The following is a 16,429-nucleotide window of genomic DNA, read 5'->3' on the forward strand; positions in this document are numbered from 1 at the left end:
AATTTTGTTTTGGGAAAAAAATTATAGTTGCGCATTTATATTTCTCTAAAAATGAGTTTTTCTATTTTCAAGACGGAAATTCATTTTCCTGAACAGCTGATACTTTTATGTTCAAAAGTGAAACGAATCGTTCCACTGATTTGTGTTCTAATTTTATACAAACATTTTTCGGTGGTTTTCAATCAGGGAATTATTTTCAATGACAGAAATTTTTAATGATAGCTATAAACGACCTTCCAAACAAATTCCAATGTTTGTTTTCAATGATGAAAACCAATAATAGCTATATTTGGCGCCTAAAGAACGCCTAATAAATAGATTCAACTCCACTCGTTTGCCAGCACCTTTAATATGAGCAATAAATTTTGTAGTTAACAGGCTAACATTTTTCTATTGATGAGAAAAAGAGAGATAGCAATAAGAAGTTTTGTTTTGACAAAATCGGATGTCATATTTAAATAGACCGTTATGAAAACTACATTATCTTGTAGTCTATTTAGAGTACATACAAAGTGTATTGAATTTTGAAAAAAAAAAAATAAAATTTGTTTAAGTTAATAATTTTTAAATGACATAGGGTAAGTTCATTAATGTAAAAATGCAGCAGTAATGCGTTCATAAATGTAAACACACTGCATTACTGCAGTCGGTAACTCTGTTCTGTGCACTCATTTTATTTCTGTTGCCGCTTTGCAGGAAAATGTCAGAACAAGATGAGTAGGTAAAATAATTGGATATTTATTAAATTTTTATCAAAAAATAAAATGATGTGTTATTAATAAGTTGAAATAAAGGGTGTCACAAAATTAACGCAAGATTTGAATTAAATAGAAAACGCCGTTTTTAGTCTTGATAGTTATATTTTTATTGACTCGTAAAGTACAAAGGATAGGGTTATATATGAAATAACACATCGGACAAATGGCCTCCACGGCTTTGCATGCACATGCGCACTCTTTTGTTGAAAATTTCCATGACCATTCTGGATAAATGTGGCTGAATTTCGTTGATGCAGCGTTAAATCTCCTCCTTTAATGCACGGGTGGTTGTGGGCTTCTTGACATAGACTTGTGATTTTAAATAACCACATAAAAAGAAGTCTAATGGTGTTAAATCACACGATCTAGGAGGCCAATTTGGATCACCGAAACCAGAGAGAGTACACGACCTGGAAATGTCTCATGCAGTAATTGAATTGTTTCACGGGCTGTATGACATGTGGCACCGTCTTGTTGAAACCACATATTGGACACATGAATATCATCCAATTTTGGCAGAAAGAACTGTGTAATCATGTCGCGATATCGAGCACCAGTAACAGTCACGGCTTGACCAGCATCATTTTCAAAAAAATATGGCCCAATTATGCCTCCAGCCCAAAATCCACACCATACAGTCACGCGTTGTGGATGCATTTGTTTTTCGACAATCACATGTGGGTTCTCCGAACCCCAAATGCGGCAATTTTGGCGATTGACAAAGCCATTAAGATGAAAATGTGCTTCATCGCTTAGGATGATTTTGCTCGAAAAATCAGGGTCCATTTGTTGATGTTCAATAATCCATTCAACGAACTCTCTTCTCTGTCCATGGTCATTAGGCTTCAATTGTTGTGTTAATTGAATTTTGTAAGCATGAAGACACAGATCTTTGGTGAGTATACGCTGTAGAGAGATTCTTGAAATTTGCAATTCTTGTCCACGACGACGTCGAATTGAGGTTCCTGGATTGTCAGCAACACTCTCACGTTTTTGGACGACCAGTGTGTTTGGCGTCTCCAACGGATCCAGTCTCCATGCATTTTTCAATTAATCTCTTCACAGTTGACGAAGTTAAAACACTATTCCGACCATATTTTGTATGAAATTTTCGAACTGCAGCCGCCAAGCTTTCACTATTTTTGAAATATTCTTTAATAATGTAGACACGTTGTTCTATCGTGTAACGCTCCATTTTTAATAACCCTATACTGTTAGCTGTCAAATTGCTTTTTTTCAGGGTTGCCAACACTTCACTGCACAAATGGCGGCAAATTCAAATCTTGCGTTAATTTTGGGACACCCTTTTTAATATTTATACTTCATAGAAATGAATGAATGAATTTGTTCCATTCAAAACATTTAAAATAAGTCCTAATAAAATATTTTTATTAGAAATTTTGAAAGAATTTTGTTAAGACACTAAAAAACCAAAACCAAAACTCAATGAAAAAATGTATTATTTCTGTCATACTGACATACTCTGACAGTTCAATTTTATAGGCGCCTAATTTGGTGACATTTATGAACCGGTTATTGATATTGTATATCTGCCGCATTCTTGCAGTAATGTTTCTGTTTATAAATACATTGCATGAATTTTGTCAGCATGGCTTGTGCAACTAGTTGCATTTTTGAACTCACCCATAGTTGCTAATATTTTGGCCAACACTGTATGTTCCTCTAATTGTTTTTAATTTCATAAACCAAAAAATTAAAACTTATTTTAATCTCCATATCGTTATTAATTACCTCCCCTAAGTTCCAAATATAGTGAAATATGTTATATACAACTTTTAAAATTAAGTTGACTTCTTTATTTATTACCAACTGTCAGTAAAGATTAAGCCTTTTCCAATTACCAAACCGATTAATATCAAGTTTAAAATATTAATTTCATCCGCTTTTTGCATTTGCATACGAGTAAGTAATTTAAATAAAAGTCTACTCTTTTTAAATACAAAACTTATTCATAAAATCGTACTCTATGCCGTGTAACTGACACTAACTATATTCTATATCAAAAGAAATTATGTCATATGTCTAAAATTAGTTCCCTTTAAACACAAAAAGAACGAAAATAATCAACCAGTCAGTTCAGTAGTGGCAACTGCTAGTTGGCAGCTACAGCTTCGAGTTTAGCGTTAAATGTGCTTCTAGCTTTTGTGCATTTTATTTATGATATATGCGAGAATCGGATCGATTAAATTTTTCCCACCACTTTTTTTTTTTTAATTTAGTTGTAAATCTCAATCGTAGTCTTTTAGCAGTTTTATTGTCTCTTGTCATGTGTTAAACGACCTCATTCGCGGCTCTATCGTTTTAGATTTTAATTTCACCGGTTGTATTTATGCAGTTTTTAATTTAAAACTGACGCTTTGTTTATTTTAATTTTCTTTTTTTTTGTGTCGATTAAATAAAAAGAAAAATTTAATAATATAACAACGCTAAAATACAACAGAAATGTAAACAAAATTGTCGTTAGAACGACAAGAAATGTTGGTGTAGTGTAATCTTTGCTGTTTTGATGTTACGGCGCGACTTCTGATATTTGAAAAATTCTTTAGGTAATAATGTTATACTCGTACAAGAAAAGAATATGAACTTATAATTGATTTTGTGATGATATAATCAATGAAAAGTGTGAGTGCATTAAAAAGAAAAAACAAAACAAATGCTTTTAAGTTGAAGACAAAAAAGAAATAAAAATAAAAATAAAAATGACCACTGAGCTCATTCTTGCTTGCTTGTGCAGTTCAAGGCGTTTTGTGTTTACGTTATAAGATTATTTTATAAATTATGTCACTAATTGCGTAAAAATCTTGTTTTTAAACAAAGTAACAAAGTACAAATTTTAAAAGTTTGAATAATATTTTTAAAATTTGATGTGATATCATGTCGCGATATCGAGCACCAGTAACAGTCACGGCTTGACCAGCATCATTTTCAAAAAAATATGGCCCAATTATGCCTCCAGCCCAAAATCCACACCATACAGTCACGCGTTGTGGATGCATTTGTTTTTCGACAATCACATGTGGGTTCTCCGAACCCCAAATGCGGCAATTTTGGCGATTGACAAAGCCATTAAGATGAAAATGTGCTTCATCGCTTAGGATGATTTTGCTCGAAAAATCAGGGTCCATTTGTTGATGTTCAATAATCCATTCAACGAACTCTCTTCTCTGTCCATGGTCATTAGGCTTCAATTGTTGTGTTAATTGAATTTTGTAAGCATGAAGACACAGATCTTTGGTGAGTATACGCTGTAGAGAGATTCTTGAAATTTGCAATTCTTGTCCACGACGACGTCGAATTGAGGTTCCTGGATTGTCAGCAACACTCTCACGTTTTTGGACGACCAGTGTGTTTGGCGTCTCCAACGGATCCAGTCTCCATGCATTTTTCAATTAATCTCTTCACAGTTGACGAAGTTAAAACACTATTCCGACCATATTTTGTATGAAATTTTCGAACTGCAGCCGCCAAGCTTTCACTATTTTTGAAATATTCTTTAATAATGTAGACACGTTGTTCTATCGTGTAACGCTCCATTTTTAATAACCCTATACTGTTAGCTGTCAAATTGCTTTTTTTCAGGGTTGCCAACACTTCACTGCACAAATGGCGGCAAATTCAAATCTTGCGTTAATTTTGGGACACCCTTTTTAATATTTATACTTCATAGAAATGAATGAATGAATTTGTTCCATTCAAAACATTTAAAATAAGTCCTAATAAAATATTTTTATTAGAAATTTTGAAAGAATTTTGTTAAGACACTAAAAAACCAAAACCAAAACTCAATGAAAAAATGTATTATTTCTGTCATACTGACATACTCTGACAGTTCAATTTTATAGGCGCCTAATTTGGTGACATTTATGAACCGGTTATTGATATTGTATATCTGCCGCATTCTTGCAGTAATGTTTCTGTTTATAAATACATTGCATGAATTTTGTCAGCATGGCTTGTGCAACTAGTTGCATTTTTGAACTCACCCATAGTTGCTAATATTTTGGCCAACACTGTATGTTCCTCTAATTGTTTTTAATTTCATAAACCAAAAAATTAAAACTTATTTTAATCTCCATATCGTTATTAATTACCTCCCCTAAGTTCCAAATATAGTGAAATATGTTATATACAACTTTTAAAATTAAGTTGACTTCTTTATTTATTACCAACTGTCAGTAAAGATTAAGCCTTTTCCAATTACCAAACCGATTAATATCAAGTTTAAAATATTAATTTCATCCGCTTTTTGCATTTGCATACGAGTAAGTAATTTAAATAAAAGTCTACTCTTTTTAAATACAAAACTTATTCATAAAATCGTACTCTATGCCGTGTAACTGACACTAACTATATTCTATATCAAAAGAAATTATGTCATATGTCTAAAATTAGTTCCCTTTAAACACAAAAAGAACGAAAATAATCAACCAGTCAGTTCAGTAGTGGCAACTGCTAGTTGGCAGCTACAGCTTCGAGTTTAGCGTTAAATGTGCTTCTAGCTTTTGTGCATTTTATTTATGATATATGCGAGAATCGGATCGATTAAATTTTTCCCACCACTTTTTTTTTTTTAATTTAGTTGTAAATCTCAATCGTAGTCTTTTAGCAGTTTTATTGTCTCTTGTCATGTGTTAAACGACCTCATTCGCGGCTCTATCGTTTTAGATTTTAATTTCACCGGTTGTATTTATGCAGTTTTTAATTTAAAACTGACGCTTTGTTTATTTTAATTTTCTTTTTTTTTGTGTCGATTAAATAAAAAGAAAAATTTAATAATATAACAACGCTAAAATACAACAGAAATGTAAACAAAATTGTCGTTAGAACGACAAGAAATGTTGGTGTAGTGTAATCTTTGCTGTTTTGATGTTACGGCGCGACTTCTGATATTTGAAAAATTCTTTAGGTAATAATGTTATACTCGTACAAGAAAAGAATATGAACTTATAATTGATTTTGTGATGATATAATCAATGAAAAGTGTGAGTGCATAAAAAGAAAAAACAAAACAAATGCTTTTAAGTTGAAGACAAAAAAGAAATAAAAATAAAAATAAAAATGACCACTGAGCTCATTCTTGCTTGCTTGTGCAGTTCAAGGCGTTTTGTGTTTACGTTATAAGATTATTTTATAAATTATGTCACTAATTGCGTAAAAATCTTGTTTTTAAACAAAGTAACAAAGTACAAATTTTAAAAGTTTGAATAATATTTTTAAAATTTGATGTGTTTTACTTGGATGAGTGTGTTTTGAAAAGGTGCAAAAGATAAAAAAATGTTTTTAAAAAAAAGGAAAATTTGATAGAGACTCGATGTAATAGAATATAAATACTGTAATTTTCAAAAGTTGGACGATACGTTACACTACGAATGTCATTATCACGAAGTGGTGCTTCCTAAGGGGGGACACTCACTCGGTCACTGATTCTGCCTCTAAATTCTCCAACTCAAGAAAAAATATAAAAAAATCTAGGTGTCATTAAAGTCAAAGTTCTATGAAAAATTATTTCTTTATTCGGGGATTTTTCAAATTACATGACCACTCATTATCTTTAATGACCTGCCAAAAAGGTAATGTACGACATTTTCCATACTCCGAAAAATCAATAAATTCGGATCATTAGCAGTATTTGCACTTGTAGCAGTATTATAGTTGAGTGAGCGTGCATTTTACGACATCAGTAACGCCTATGTACATCGAAACAAACGCCTACTAGTCCTTGAATCAACTTATACCCATAGTCAGTATTGAAAATTATTAATTTTGCTTAAGTTAAGACATGACAATGGCCTTCAAAGCCTTAAATGTTACTAGCAAATTTCATTAATTAAGTTGCCTTTTTTATAAAAAAAATGTCGCTTACGATAAATTTGTCGACATTTTCATCAAATCTTTGACAATTTGGACGTTTATGACGATAAAGCTGCTAAAAAAATGTATTCTAATTAAGTAAATTTAATTAAAAAGTTGACTGGAAAGTAATTGAATCTCCCTGACTATGAAGTCAATTATGTCAAAATGACAATTGATCATGTTTTCTCATTAAATCATTACTCTCATTACTTTAATGGCAAATGATTTATTTATTTTCTCCACATTTAAGTTTTTGTAATTTTAATTATCTTGTAGAAAAGAAATAAGTAGTATTTCTTTAAAATACAAAATACAATTCGTGAATAGTATAGAAGGATTTTGCACGAAAAACAAAAATAATATCCGTAGTATGAATACTAACGATAAAAGTTAGCGTAGAATCTTACTATGGATGAGTTTTTGACATATATACGAGTCTCGAATGGATCTTATCTGATTTCGTTCTCAAATGCTGGTACGATGGATATTGCATCTGTATCTCGATGGCTGTGTTCGTTGACTAGTTGTGCATTTGGAATTATGTATGTGTTTTCCATTGGGGAAAAAAATTAATCTGATATTGTTGATATTATTTAGTTTTGTTAATGAAAATTGACTTACTGAACTTATTTCGCAAGAGAAATCAATAGAAAATATTATTAAGTTTTGCTATGCTTCCACCAAAGGTTTATCTCAGTTTAGATTAAATAAATCTTGTTAGTGTTTCCACCGCACAAGAAGATTTAAAACTGATTAAGTATGACAGCACTTTCTAAAATGCAAATGGTGGTTTGATGTGTGAAGTGAAGTGAGTTAAGGCCCAACTAAAATAGACATAAGCAAACATAAGCTTATGTCAAAAACCCAACGAAAATTCACTTAAGTTTGTGAAATTACTGCATAGCCATAATGCAATTTTGTTTACGTTCACTTAAGTGAATTTTCGTTGGATTTTTGACATAAGCTTATGTTTGCTTATGCCTATTATAGTTGGGTCTTCAGATTTTACTTATACGGCGAGTGACTGAGATCGCTCTTGCTTAAGTTAACGAAACTGAGAAAAATTGAACGAAACGGAGCTAGACTCCATTATGTTCACTCGTATTGAGATTCTTTGTATTCGAACGTTTACTTATGCGTGCATATGCTAGCTTATGCTTATTATAGTTGGGCCTTTAGTTTGATTCGTGTTAAACAATAAAGAACCGATTCGTTCAGCACCATATAAGAATATGTTACGTACTCCATGACCATTTTTTTTATAATTTGATTAAAATAAATCTATATTTTTTTGTACACAAACATTCAAATAAACAGACCATAATGCATTCCTGACGGGAATCGAGTCAAACCAAGCTCATTTTAACTCGCTCCAACACCACATGTTAATGTAGTAGTCTACGAACAAACCCCCTCCTGGAAGCAATTGTTAAATTAACTTTTTTTTATAGAATCTCAATTTCTAGATGTTTTCTTACCATTTCTTCTTGAAAATTGTCTATTTTAAAAGTTTTAGTTAGTTTTTTTGCTAAGTTAATTTTAACATTTGATTTTCACAAAACTTTCTTCAATTTGTGTGTTTTTTTATATTATTATTCTGATAGATTTTCTTTCAACTGTACCAATTTTTAAATACAAAAATCTGGCTACTGCGGATCGTTTTGTTGGCAATTTCTCACTGTACTATGTATGGAATACCAAAAAAACGCTGTTAATGTATAACACTTGAAAAACTTACTAGTTGCCTTGATCAAAATTTACGTTCAAAGAATGAACTCACTTATGTTGTGTGAACCTGCCCATTATGTTCAAAACATGGTTCCATTGTAAGCGATATATTATCAGAAATTGCAAACATTTAACTAATATTATGACAGTTCAATTTGACAGGTCACAAATGCCAGTAGCACCTGCTCGAACCTACAAAATGAATGAAAATGTACACAGGTTTGGTCAAATCTCTTTCGTTGCCTGTCAGGTTGTTGTTCCTATACGAGGTGTGTTCAAAAAGTACCCAAAATTTTAGTTTTTTTTCAAAAAAATATTTATTTATTCGTTTACATCAAAATGCTCCCCTTCATAAAAGTCCCCCTTAGATATAATACACTTATGCCAGCGTTTTTAGCATTCTTAGCGATTCGGCCTTTATTTCTTTAATCGAGGAAAAACGCCGTCCTTTCATGGGTCTCTTCCACTTTGGAAAAAGGAAAAAGTCACACGGAGCCGTATCTGGTGAATATGGAGGTTGGGGCAAAACCTTCACATTTGATCGAATTTGACATGGTTTTTTCGCTCTTGGTGACGTTGGATGCTTCCAGGTGGACGATTGTGCTTTGGTTTCGACATCATAACCGTACACCCCTGTTTCATCACCAGTTATGACCATTTCAAGCAAACATTGATCGACGTTGATGTGATTTAACAGCTCCTGAGCGATATTCATGCGATTCTTTTTTTTGTCAAAATTCAGCAGTTTCAGCAAAAATCGCCGAGATCATAAAAACACGTCGAACCTTAGCAACTACCACAGACAAACTTAACAGTGAATATAGCTGAAAATTGCATCATACTTTAGGGACATGTATACCAACGCAATAAAATAAAAACATTTTGACATTCGTACGCCCCAGACCCGCGAAATTTTAAAATTCAGTGTACTTTTTGAACACACCTCGTACAGCGTATGGTTTTAGAAGCGATCGGTATACCAGCATTATCCAAATATTTTGGAATGGGTATTTTTGTTCCATTTTTGTTGCCAAGTTCAATTCAGCTGTTTAAAGGAACCAAAATTTCCAAACCCAATATTTCTAGAGGCGTTATAATAATAGAAATTATGTAAATAAGAACATAATAGATCAGAGTGATATTTAAAAAAAAAAACTGAATAAAATCAAAATTATGTGAAATAAATCGAAGTGATATTAAACACTTAATAAATTCCTTTTTGCTTTTACTTTTGCTGTTCTTATAACTCAAATAAAAGAAAGACATTTTTGAAATAACATTTTTCTAAAAGCGAATATCGTTCAAATGTTTTTTCTTTTGGTGAAATGTTAAGTAAAAGCTTCCTTAGAATCAACTCTATTAAAACAATTTCTTCATAATATTCAAACTTCACTTGGATCTATTCTGTTCTTAGCTAGACCTAAGTAAATTGACCGAGGTTACGAATTTTTCCAGATTTAACATCCTTTTGGTGTTTTTCTCGTAGTAAATGAATTTAGGTTTATTATTTGGATATTTTTTAAATTAATATTTTATTCCATATAAATATTTCATGAAAAAAATGGTGCAATCACTTAACTGCATTAAGATATACAATACACACTGCAAAAAAGGCGCATGTAAGCGCTTCATTAATATTCGTTTTTTTCGTTTTTGTTTGCTGAGTTTGACATTTGCCGATTAACAGTGTCTATTTAAGAGTACCATTCATAAGTGTTCACTAGACTTTCGCATACATTTTTAAAACGATTTAGTGTAAAATCGTTTGGTTTTATTTAAAAAGTTAATCATGGGGCGCAAATAAAAAAATTCAAGCCTTAAAAAAAGAAACCTTGTTATTTTTCACCATAATAAGGGTGAAACGTACAAATTGATGATATTTTAGACATGAAGCCAAACACGGTCGGTGATACTGTTCGGAGGTATAAAAGAGAAGTAAGGATCGAACCAAAGAAGCAGATGGGTCAACCAAAAAAGTTAACAACGAAAGAAGAACGGCTTATAGTAAGAAAAATTAAAGCAAATCCTCGTTTAAGTGCAGCAAAAATTGTGCAAGAAGTGTTAATGAATGCAAAATGAAAATATCTGTATCAACGGTACGCTGAACCAAATTCGGATCAAATTTGCGTGGGAACACAAAAATAAGGATGCAACTTGGTGGGATGATGTAATATTTGCTTACGAGAGTAAGTACAAGCTCTTTGGATGGGATTGGAGAGTTATGGTGTGGCGCAAGCCAAATGTAGAGCTTAAAATCAGGAACAAAAAGCCAACAGTGAAGCATGGAGGCGGGCACATCAAGGTTTGGGGTGCATTTAACCAAGAGGCATGGGAAATTAGTATTCATCGATGGTATATTGAATAAGTAATGCTGTTTAGGGATCATAAAAGAAAATGTAAAAAGTGCTCAAAAAATGGGCATTTTAAGGAATTTGGAGTTTAACCAGGACAACGAAGCACAAGGCGCAGTTTGTAAGAGAATGGCTTCTGTATAACTGTCCAAAAGCTATCCAAACATCTCCACAATTTCCAGACCTTTACCCAATCGAGAATTTGAATTTCAAAACTCAACGGTTTTTAAGGTTTCATTATTAGATGATACAAATGTGGAATGAAAATCTTAGCTTGTTCAGGCGGAAAAAGTCCCATTGACAGCAGAAATAAGTGTCTTTATCAATACTTTTTGAATGTGTGTTGAAAATATACATATGTATGAACATAAATAGGAATCATTACTTCACTGATCAATTAATCTTTTTATTAACAGAAAAAAACTAAATACAAATGACGCGACGCACGGCACAATGCCAAACGTTAACATAACGAAAATCTATTCAACCAAAACGTATGGGATCACCAAACCCAAAATAGTATATTCCTCCATCATTTCGATTATTTTTTACTCTTTTTTCTTTCCTTTCTTTATTTTGTGCTCATTTTTCGTTTTTGTTTATGTTTACACCAATTAAAATTATTGTGTGTGCAAAGCAAAGTGTATATGTATACATTTTTTTACGAATCAACGAAAATGACAAAACACGTGACAACCGTTAAAGAGTGCGATTGAGATACTATACAAATTTTAAAATAGCTTTCGTTAAGTACATATATGTATATTCGTTAAGTAAGCTTTCCGCCTGTGGGTGTCTTTTTCTCATATTGAAAGTATTGAAATTAACTGAAAAAAATTGTGAAGAATGCCGGCCGGTGAGGTGTTAGGTAGGTTTGTTTGATTTATTGACACATCTCATCCTCATTCGCTTTACTATTCCTTGCATAAGCTTTGTAAACGTTTTTATTAATAAACAATTCTATTCATAAATCTTGGAGTGGAGGAAAAATTAACGAATATTTTATTTTATTTTTGTTCATATTATGAAGAGTGATGACATCGTTCGATGGAACAAGTTTCAACTTTGTATTTAAATTTTAAGTTATTAAAAAACCTGAAGCAGATAATAATAAATTTAGCTCAGATAAATTGTGGGGTGTCACTCTTTAAGAAATCAACTTGAACTTTCATTCTTTAGTTGCGTGTTAGTTTTTTGTTTGTATCGATTTTCTGTTCTTTTTTTGAAGGTGTATGTTTTTGGTGGTATTTTGAGAAAATACTATTTAGTAAAGCTATTAACAACGGAATGACCTTGAGACAGGAGTTTTTTGTTTATAAATATTTCATTAAGATAAATAATTTTTGATAAAGTACATGAAAGAATAAATAAATTGTGGCATATTTATCGCACATGTGAACGTGTTGTTAATGAAGGAACTACAAAGTAATAAATATAAAAATTGATTTTTTTATGAGAAAAATAGTCTATAAAAGAGCACATTAAGCAAATTGATTGACAGTAGTTTTTTTGATAGCATTTTGGCAATTTTATTAGGTGAAGTCAACAGATAAATTCCTTCTTTGACATTTTGTTATTCTTCTTTTTTATATGTTAGGTCTTAATTTTGAAAATTGAAACAAATTGGGGCAACATTTTAATCGATATTTAAATGTTAAGGCAATTTCATTTTAAGCTCAAAAGATAATTTTGATATTCCTAAACATATCACTGATGTCAAAATCAGAAAATGGCTACTAGTGTCTAAATCCATACGATTTCGGAAATTCTGACATTTTAAATTATTAGGTCTGTTTTTTTTATTTGTTCTTTTTTCACGAACTGTCACTTTTTCGACGTGTTCAGATACACTATTTTCTTGATTTTAAGTTTTGAAAGGGCTAGTCATTTGCATTTTACTTAAAATGCTTAGTATTTAAGAATGAATCGTATACAATTTTGCGCTTTTATTCTGAAATCCGCAAATCCACTCGTCTAAAGTATAATCGTCTTACTTTCTTTCGATCAATTTCGCTTTGTTGTAGTTAAAAATGATGGGCAGCTTTACTTTCGTAGTAATGGGTCTCCCAGCAGTCTTCTGGTTTTTCTCACCGATTATTGAAAACAATGTTAAACCATACTTGATATAATAAAATTATTGTACCTATTTGTTTTTTATTTTTTAAAATGCTTGAATTTGATATAAAGGATGGAAAATCTAACGGTACCCTTTTTAATCATAGGTTACTTTGGTACTGATATTGATACTAACTTCCTTCTGAATGCAAGGCAAAGGTTTTGATACCTGTGTGCCAGCACGTAATTTGATACAACCGAGTTTAGTCGATGCAATCGAGCATTGGCAGCACATATTTTGGTTCAATGGAGTGTCCTCGATTGTTTCGCCAGATTCGGCAGCACACAAACTTCAAATTAACGTTTGAAACAAAAGTTTTCACTCGACAGAAATTATTTATCGTCGGGAGTGATTTTTGTGTTAGAAAAATGGAAAAACAAAATAATATGTCAATAAATAACTGAGATTTTGACCAATTTTATGAGTTCTCACGTTGATTTAGCGAGGGGAATTCTTAAAACTGCCCAAGGGAAGAAAAATAGCACTATGCACTATTGTCTTAAAATAGGAATACCAGTACTATCAACGCAGCCCACTATTCCCGGCAGTTTAATTTTCCTATAATAATACTTCTTGCTGTCTCTAAATTTAGAGCTTTCAAATGTAATCCATTGCGGACAAAACTTATTTTCCAGGAGAATCAACGTTCAGCGAAAGAACTTGGAAACTTTTGTCTGTACCAAACTTAGCAACACATTTGTTCCAACAGTGGTTTGGTAACTCCCACTGGCTAGGAGATTTAATATTGCACAAAGCTGAAGAAGTGGTGAAACTGATGTTCTATTTCTGTCTTTTGAAGTTCTAACGGGCTGAGTATCTTGTGAAAACATTCCTTGTTGACTCTAAACTGCTGCACAAAGTTAAAAAAAAAAATTGTTTTAGTAATGTGATACATGATCTTTCTTTTCTTTTTGAATATTTACTCATTTTTACTCAATTAGAATGGGTTACTATTATCTCTCAAATATCTTCTGTTGATTTAAGCACTTGACACTTCTTCGCCTTCACTTTCACTCTCCGAATCGAAGAAGAGCATTTCGGAAAAGACTTAAAATTTAAAGTAGCATGGAATAATTTCAAAGTAAACTCATTTGACATTTCATTTTATAGTTCACAATGACTTTTTTAAGTAAAATTCACAATAGAACTCGTCTCAAATTACGTGCTGTCAAAAATAATTTGTTTCGAGTTGATCGACGATCGACAATCCTCGATTGTATCAAGTTAAGTGCTGACACCCCTGTTTAAAAATGTACAACATTCATGGCTGCTGTAGACATTCATAAGTGTGGCGCTTAATTTACGAGCATGAACTCGCCATCGATTTTAAAAGCTCAACATTTAATGCCCCTTGCCTAGGAGAATTCTAAACAAAGATCTCGAACTATGCGCACAAGATCCAATTGACTTAGCATTTGAACGCGATAGATCATCTACTTGGTTATCGCTCTGTAGTATGGACCTTAGACCAGCAAACTGCACAACAATTTAGTACCCAAAAACGTCTTTTCTGATGAGGAAGTATTTAGGTATTTCAAAGTTTTTAATTCAGTGCAAAATTTTATAAAAAAGACGAAATGGAAAGTTCTATTGATTTATTTCTTGTAAATTGGAAAGAAACAAACCCCTCAATGTTGTGCTGATGAAAAAAAATATTTGAGATCACTCCAATCCATTGAAACTTTCAAACAAAAAGTATAATTTGTAAACAAATTCTTTGATGAGAAGGGATTTAATGTCTTCGTTTTGTTGCAGATTTATAAATTATTTTAGACTCAACAAAGACTGCTAAACGATATCAAAGATTATTTGAAACATCCACAGCGTTCCTCTGCAATTCCACCATTTTTCAAACTCTGCACTGCCCTACGTTTCATGACAGAAGGAAGTTACCAAAAGTGCAGTGGTAATGATTTTAATTTAAGCCTTGCTCAGCCAACATTTTCGGTAGTATGAAAAGAAGTGCTAGACGTAGTAGAAGAACGTATATATCTGTCCACAATGGGTAAGGGTCATATGACAAATGACGAGATGAATTTATCGAAGATTCATTTTTACCAGAAAACCAGATTTCCTGGAATAATAGGATGCATCGATGAAACTCATGTTCGAATCATAGCACCAAAAAAAAAAATCTTCATCATCTCTATTTAAATAGAGAAGGTTACTTCAGTCTGAATGTCATGATTTTAACTGTATATACCATCTATAGTATTTTTCTTATAAGAACATTTATCATGGAGAGGTTTGTGACTATAAAACGAATCTGCGTTTCATAGATTCCAGATATTCCGGTGCTAATAACGATTCATTCGTTTACAATTTAAGTGAGTTATAAGGATATGTTAAATGAATTGGATAAGAACATTATTATTTTGGGAGACGCTGAATATCCTTTAGAGAAACATCTAAGGACTCCATTTCGATTGGCTGAAAGTGGGAGTCCAGAATCACGTTTGTATACCATACACGCACAAATAAGAAATATTATTGAAAGAACGATTGCCCGCGGATAGCATTACTGTCCTGAAAGAGCTGCGAAATTTGTCAATGCAAGTTGTGCCTTACATAACATAAGTCAACATTTTAAAGTACTATATGTCGGTAAAATTCAAAATGATGATGCGATCGATTCAAATGATCATGATGTCAATGATTTTTTCCATGGAGTAACTGAATCAGGAGCAAGAGAAATCAGAAACAACATAATGAATACATTTTAGTTAACGTATTTTTAATTTACTTACAATTTTGTGTACACAGAAATGCACTACACAACCGTTAAATATCAGTTGCTGAATTTTGACAACAATCAAAACTGAAAGACAACTCAACTGGCTTACATAATAGCCCGAACACACTTAAAAAGGCAACCATTTTTTAGTTGCCTACTGGTTGACTTGTGACAGTCAACTAGTTGTGATCGGTAATACCGATTACCGGGTTAAAACTCAACTTTGTTCTTAGTTGTCTTACATAATAGGCCAATTTAGCACATAAGACCAATATGATTCAATCAATGTGTGTGCTAAAGGTAGCTATAGTGCTACTGCGAAGCCAGCCAAGACAGCCCTTTGAAAGACTACATTATTAAAAGGAATGTTTGATCATAGTAATAAAGCAAAAACGCATGAAAAATTTAATTTAATTCAATATATTGTATTTTTAGAAGACTCTTGTATTTGTTGACCCACCCTTTAGGTGAATGTCTTCTTAGTTGAGTAGTTATCTTTTTTGTATGTTATTTTTGTTTTTAATTGTACATACTAAAAAATTTAATTTGCTCCGCCTTTTTATTTTTGATATCTTTCTCATTTTCCAATCACATAAAATTAAAATTCAAAAAATTATCGATTGTATCTTCGATTCTATTCTGAAACATTTAATTGACTAATTTGTTTAGCTGACGTTAGTACCCTCATATTTTCTTATTCGTTTCTGGATCTGCATCCATGTTTTTCCCATATAGTATTTTCAAACTGCTTTAAAAACTAAATTATTCCTTCAGCTTTCGACATAGATGGTAAAGACGAAACAAGGTTTTAATAATGGCTGTATCATTAAAAGCCTTAATTTTTCCGAAACTCGAGTACAATTTTTAT

The 16,429-nt window shown here is 32.0% G+C and overlaps 1 protein-coding gene across 2 annotated transcripts in view; it reads left to right on the forward strand.

Annotated features, from left to right (window-relative positions):
- LOC129949377 (tudor and KH domain-containing protein homolog) overlaps window positions 1-16,429 on the forward strand; it is a 31,733-nt gene that overhangs the window by 12,119 nt on the left and 3,185 nt on the right. Inside the window, exon 1 of one of the 2 annotated variants that reach the window (XM_056060804.1) lies at window positions 5,222-5,685. The exons of the other annotated variant lie outside the window; for it this stretch is intronic. The gene's annotated coding sequence lies outside the window, so the exon portion shown is untranslated. Of the gene's footprint in view, window positions 1-5,221; window positions 5,686-16,429 lie in introns of those variants that run through there. 2 annotated transcript variants of the gene reach the window in all.

This window comes from Eupeodes corollae, chromosome 3, assembly GCF_945859685.1.
Source record: "Eupeodes corollae chromosome 3, idEupCoro1.1, whole genome shotgun sequence".
Lineage (NCBI taxonomy): Eukaryota > Metazoa > Arthropoda > Insecta > Diptera > Syrphidae > Eupeodes > Eupeodes corollae.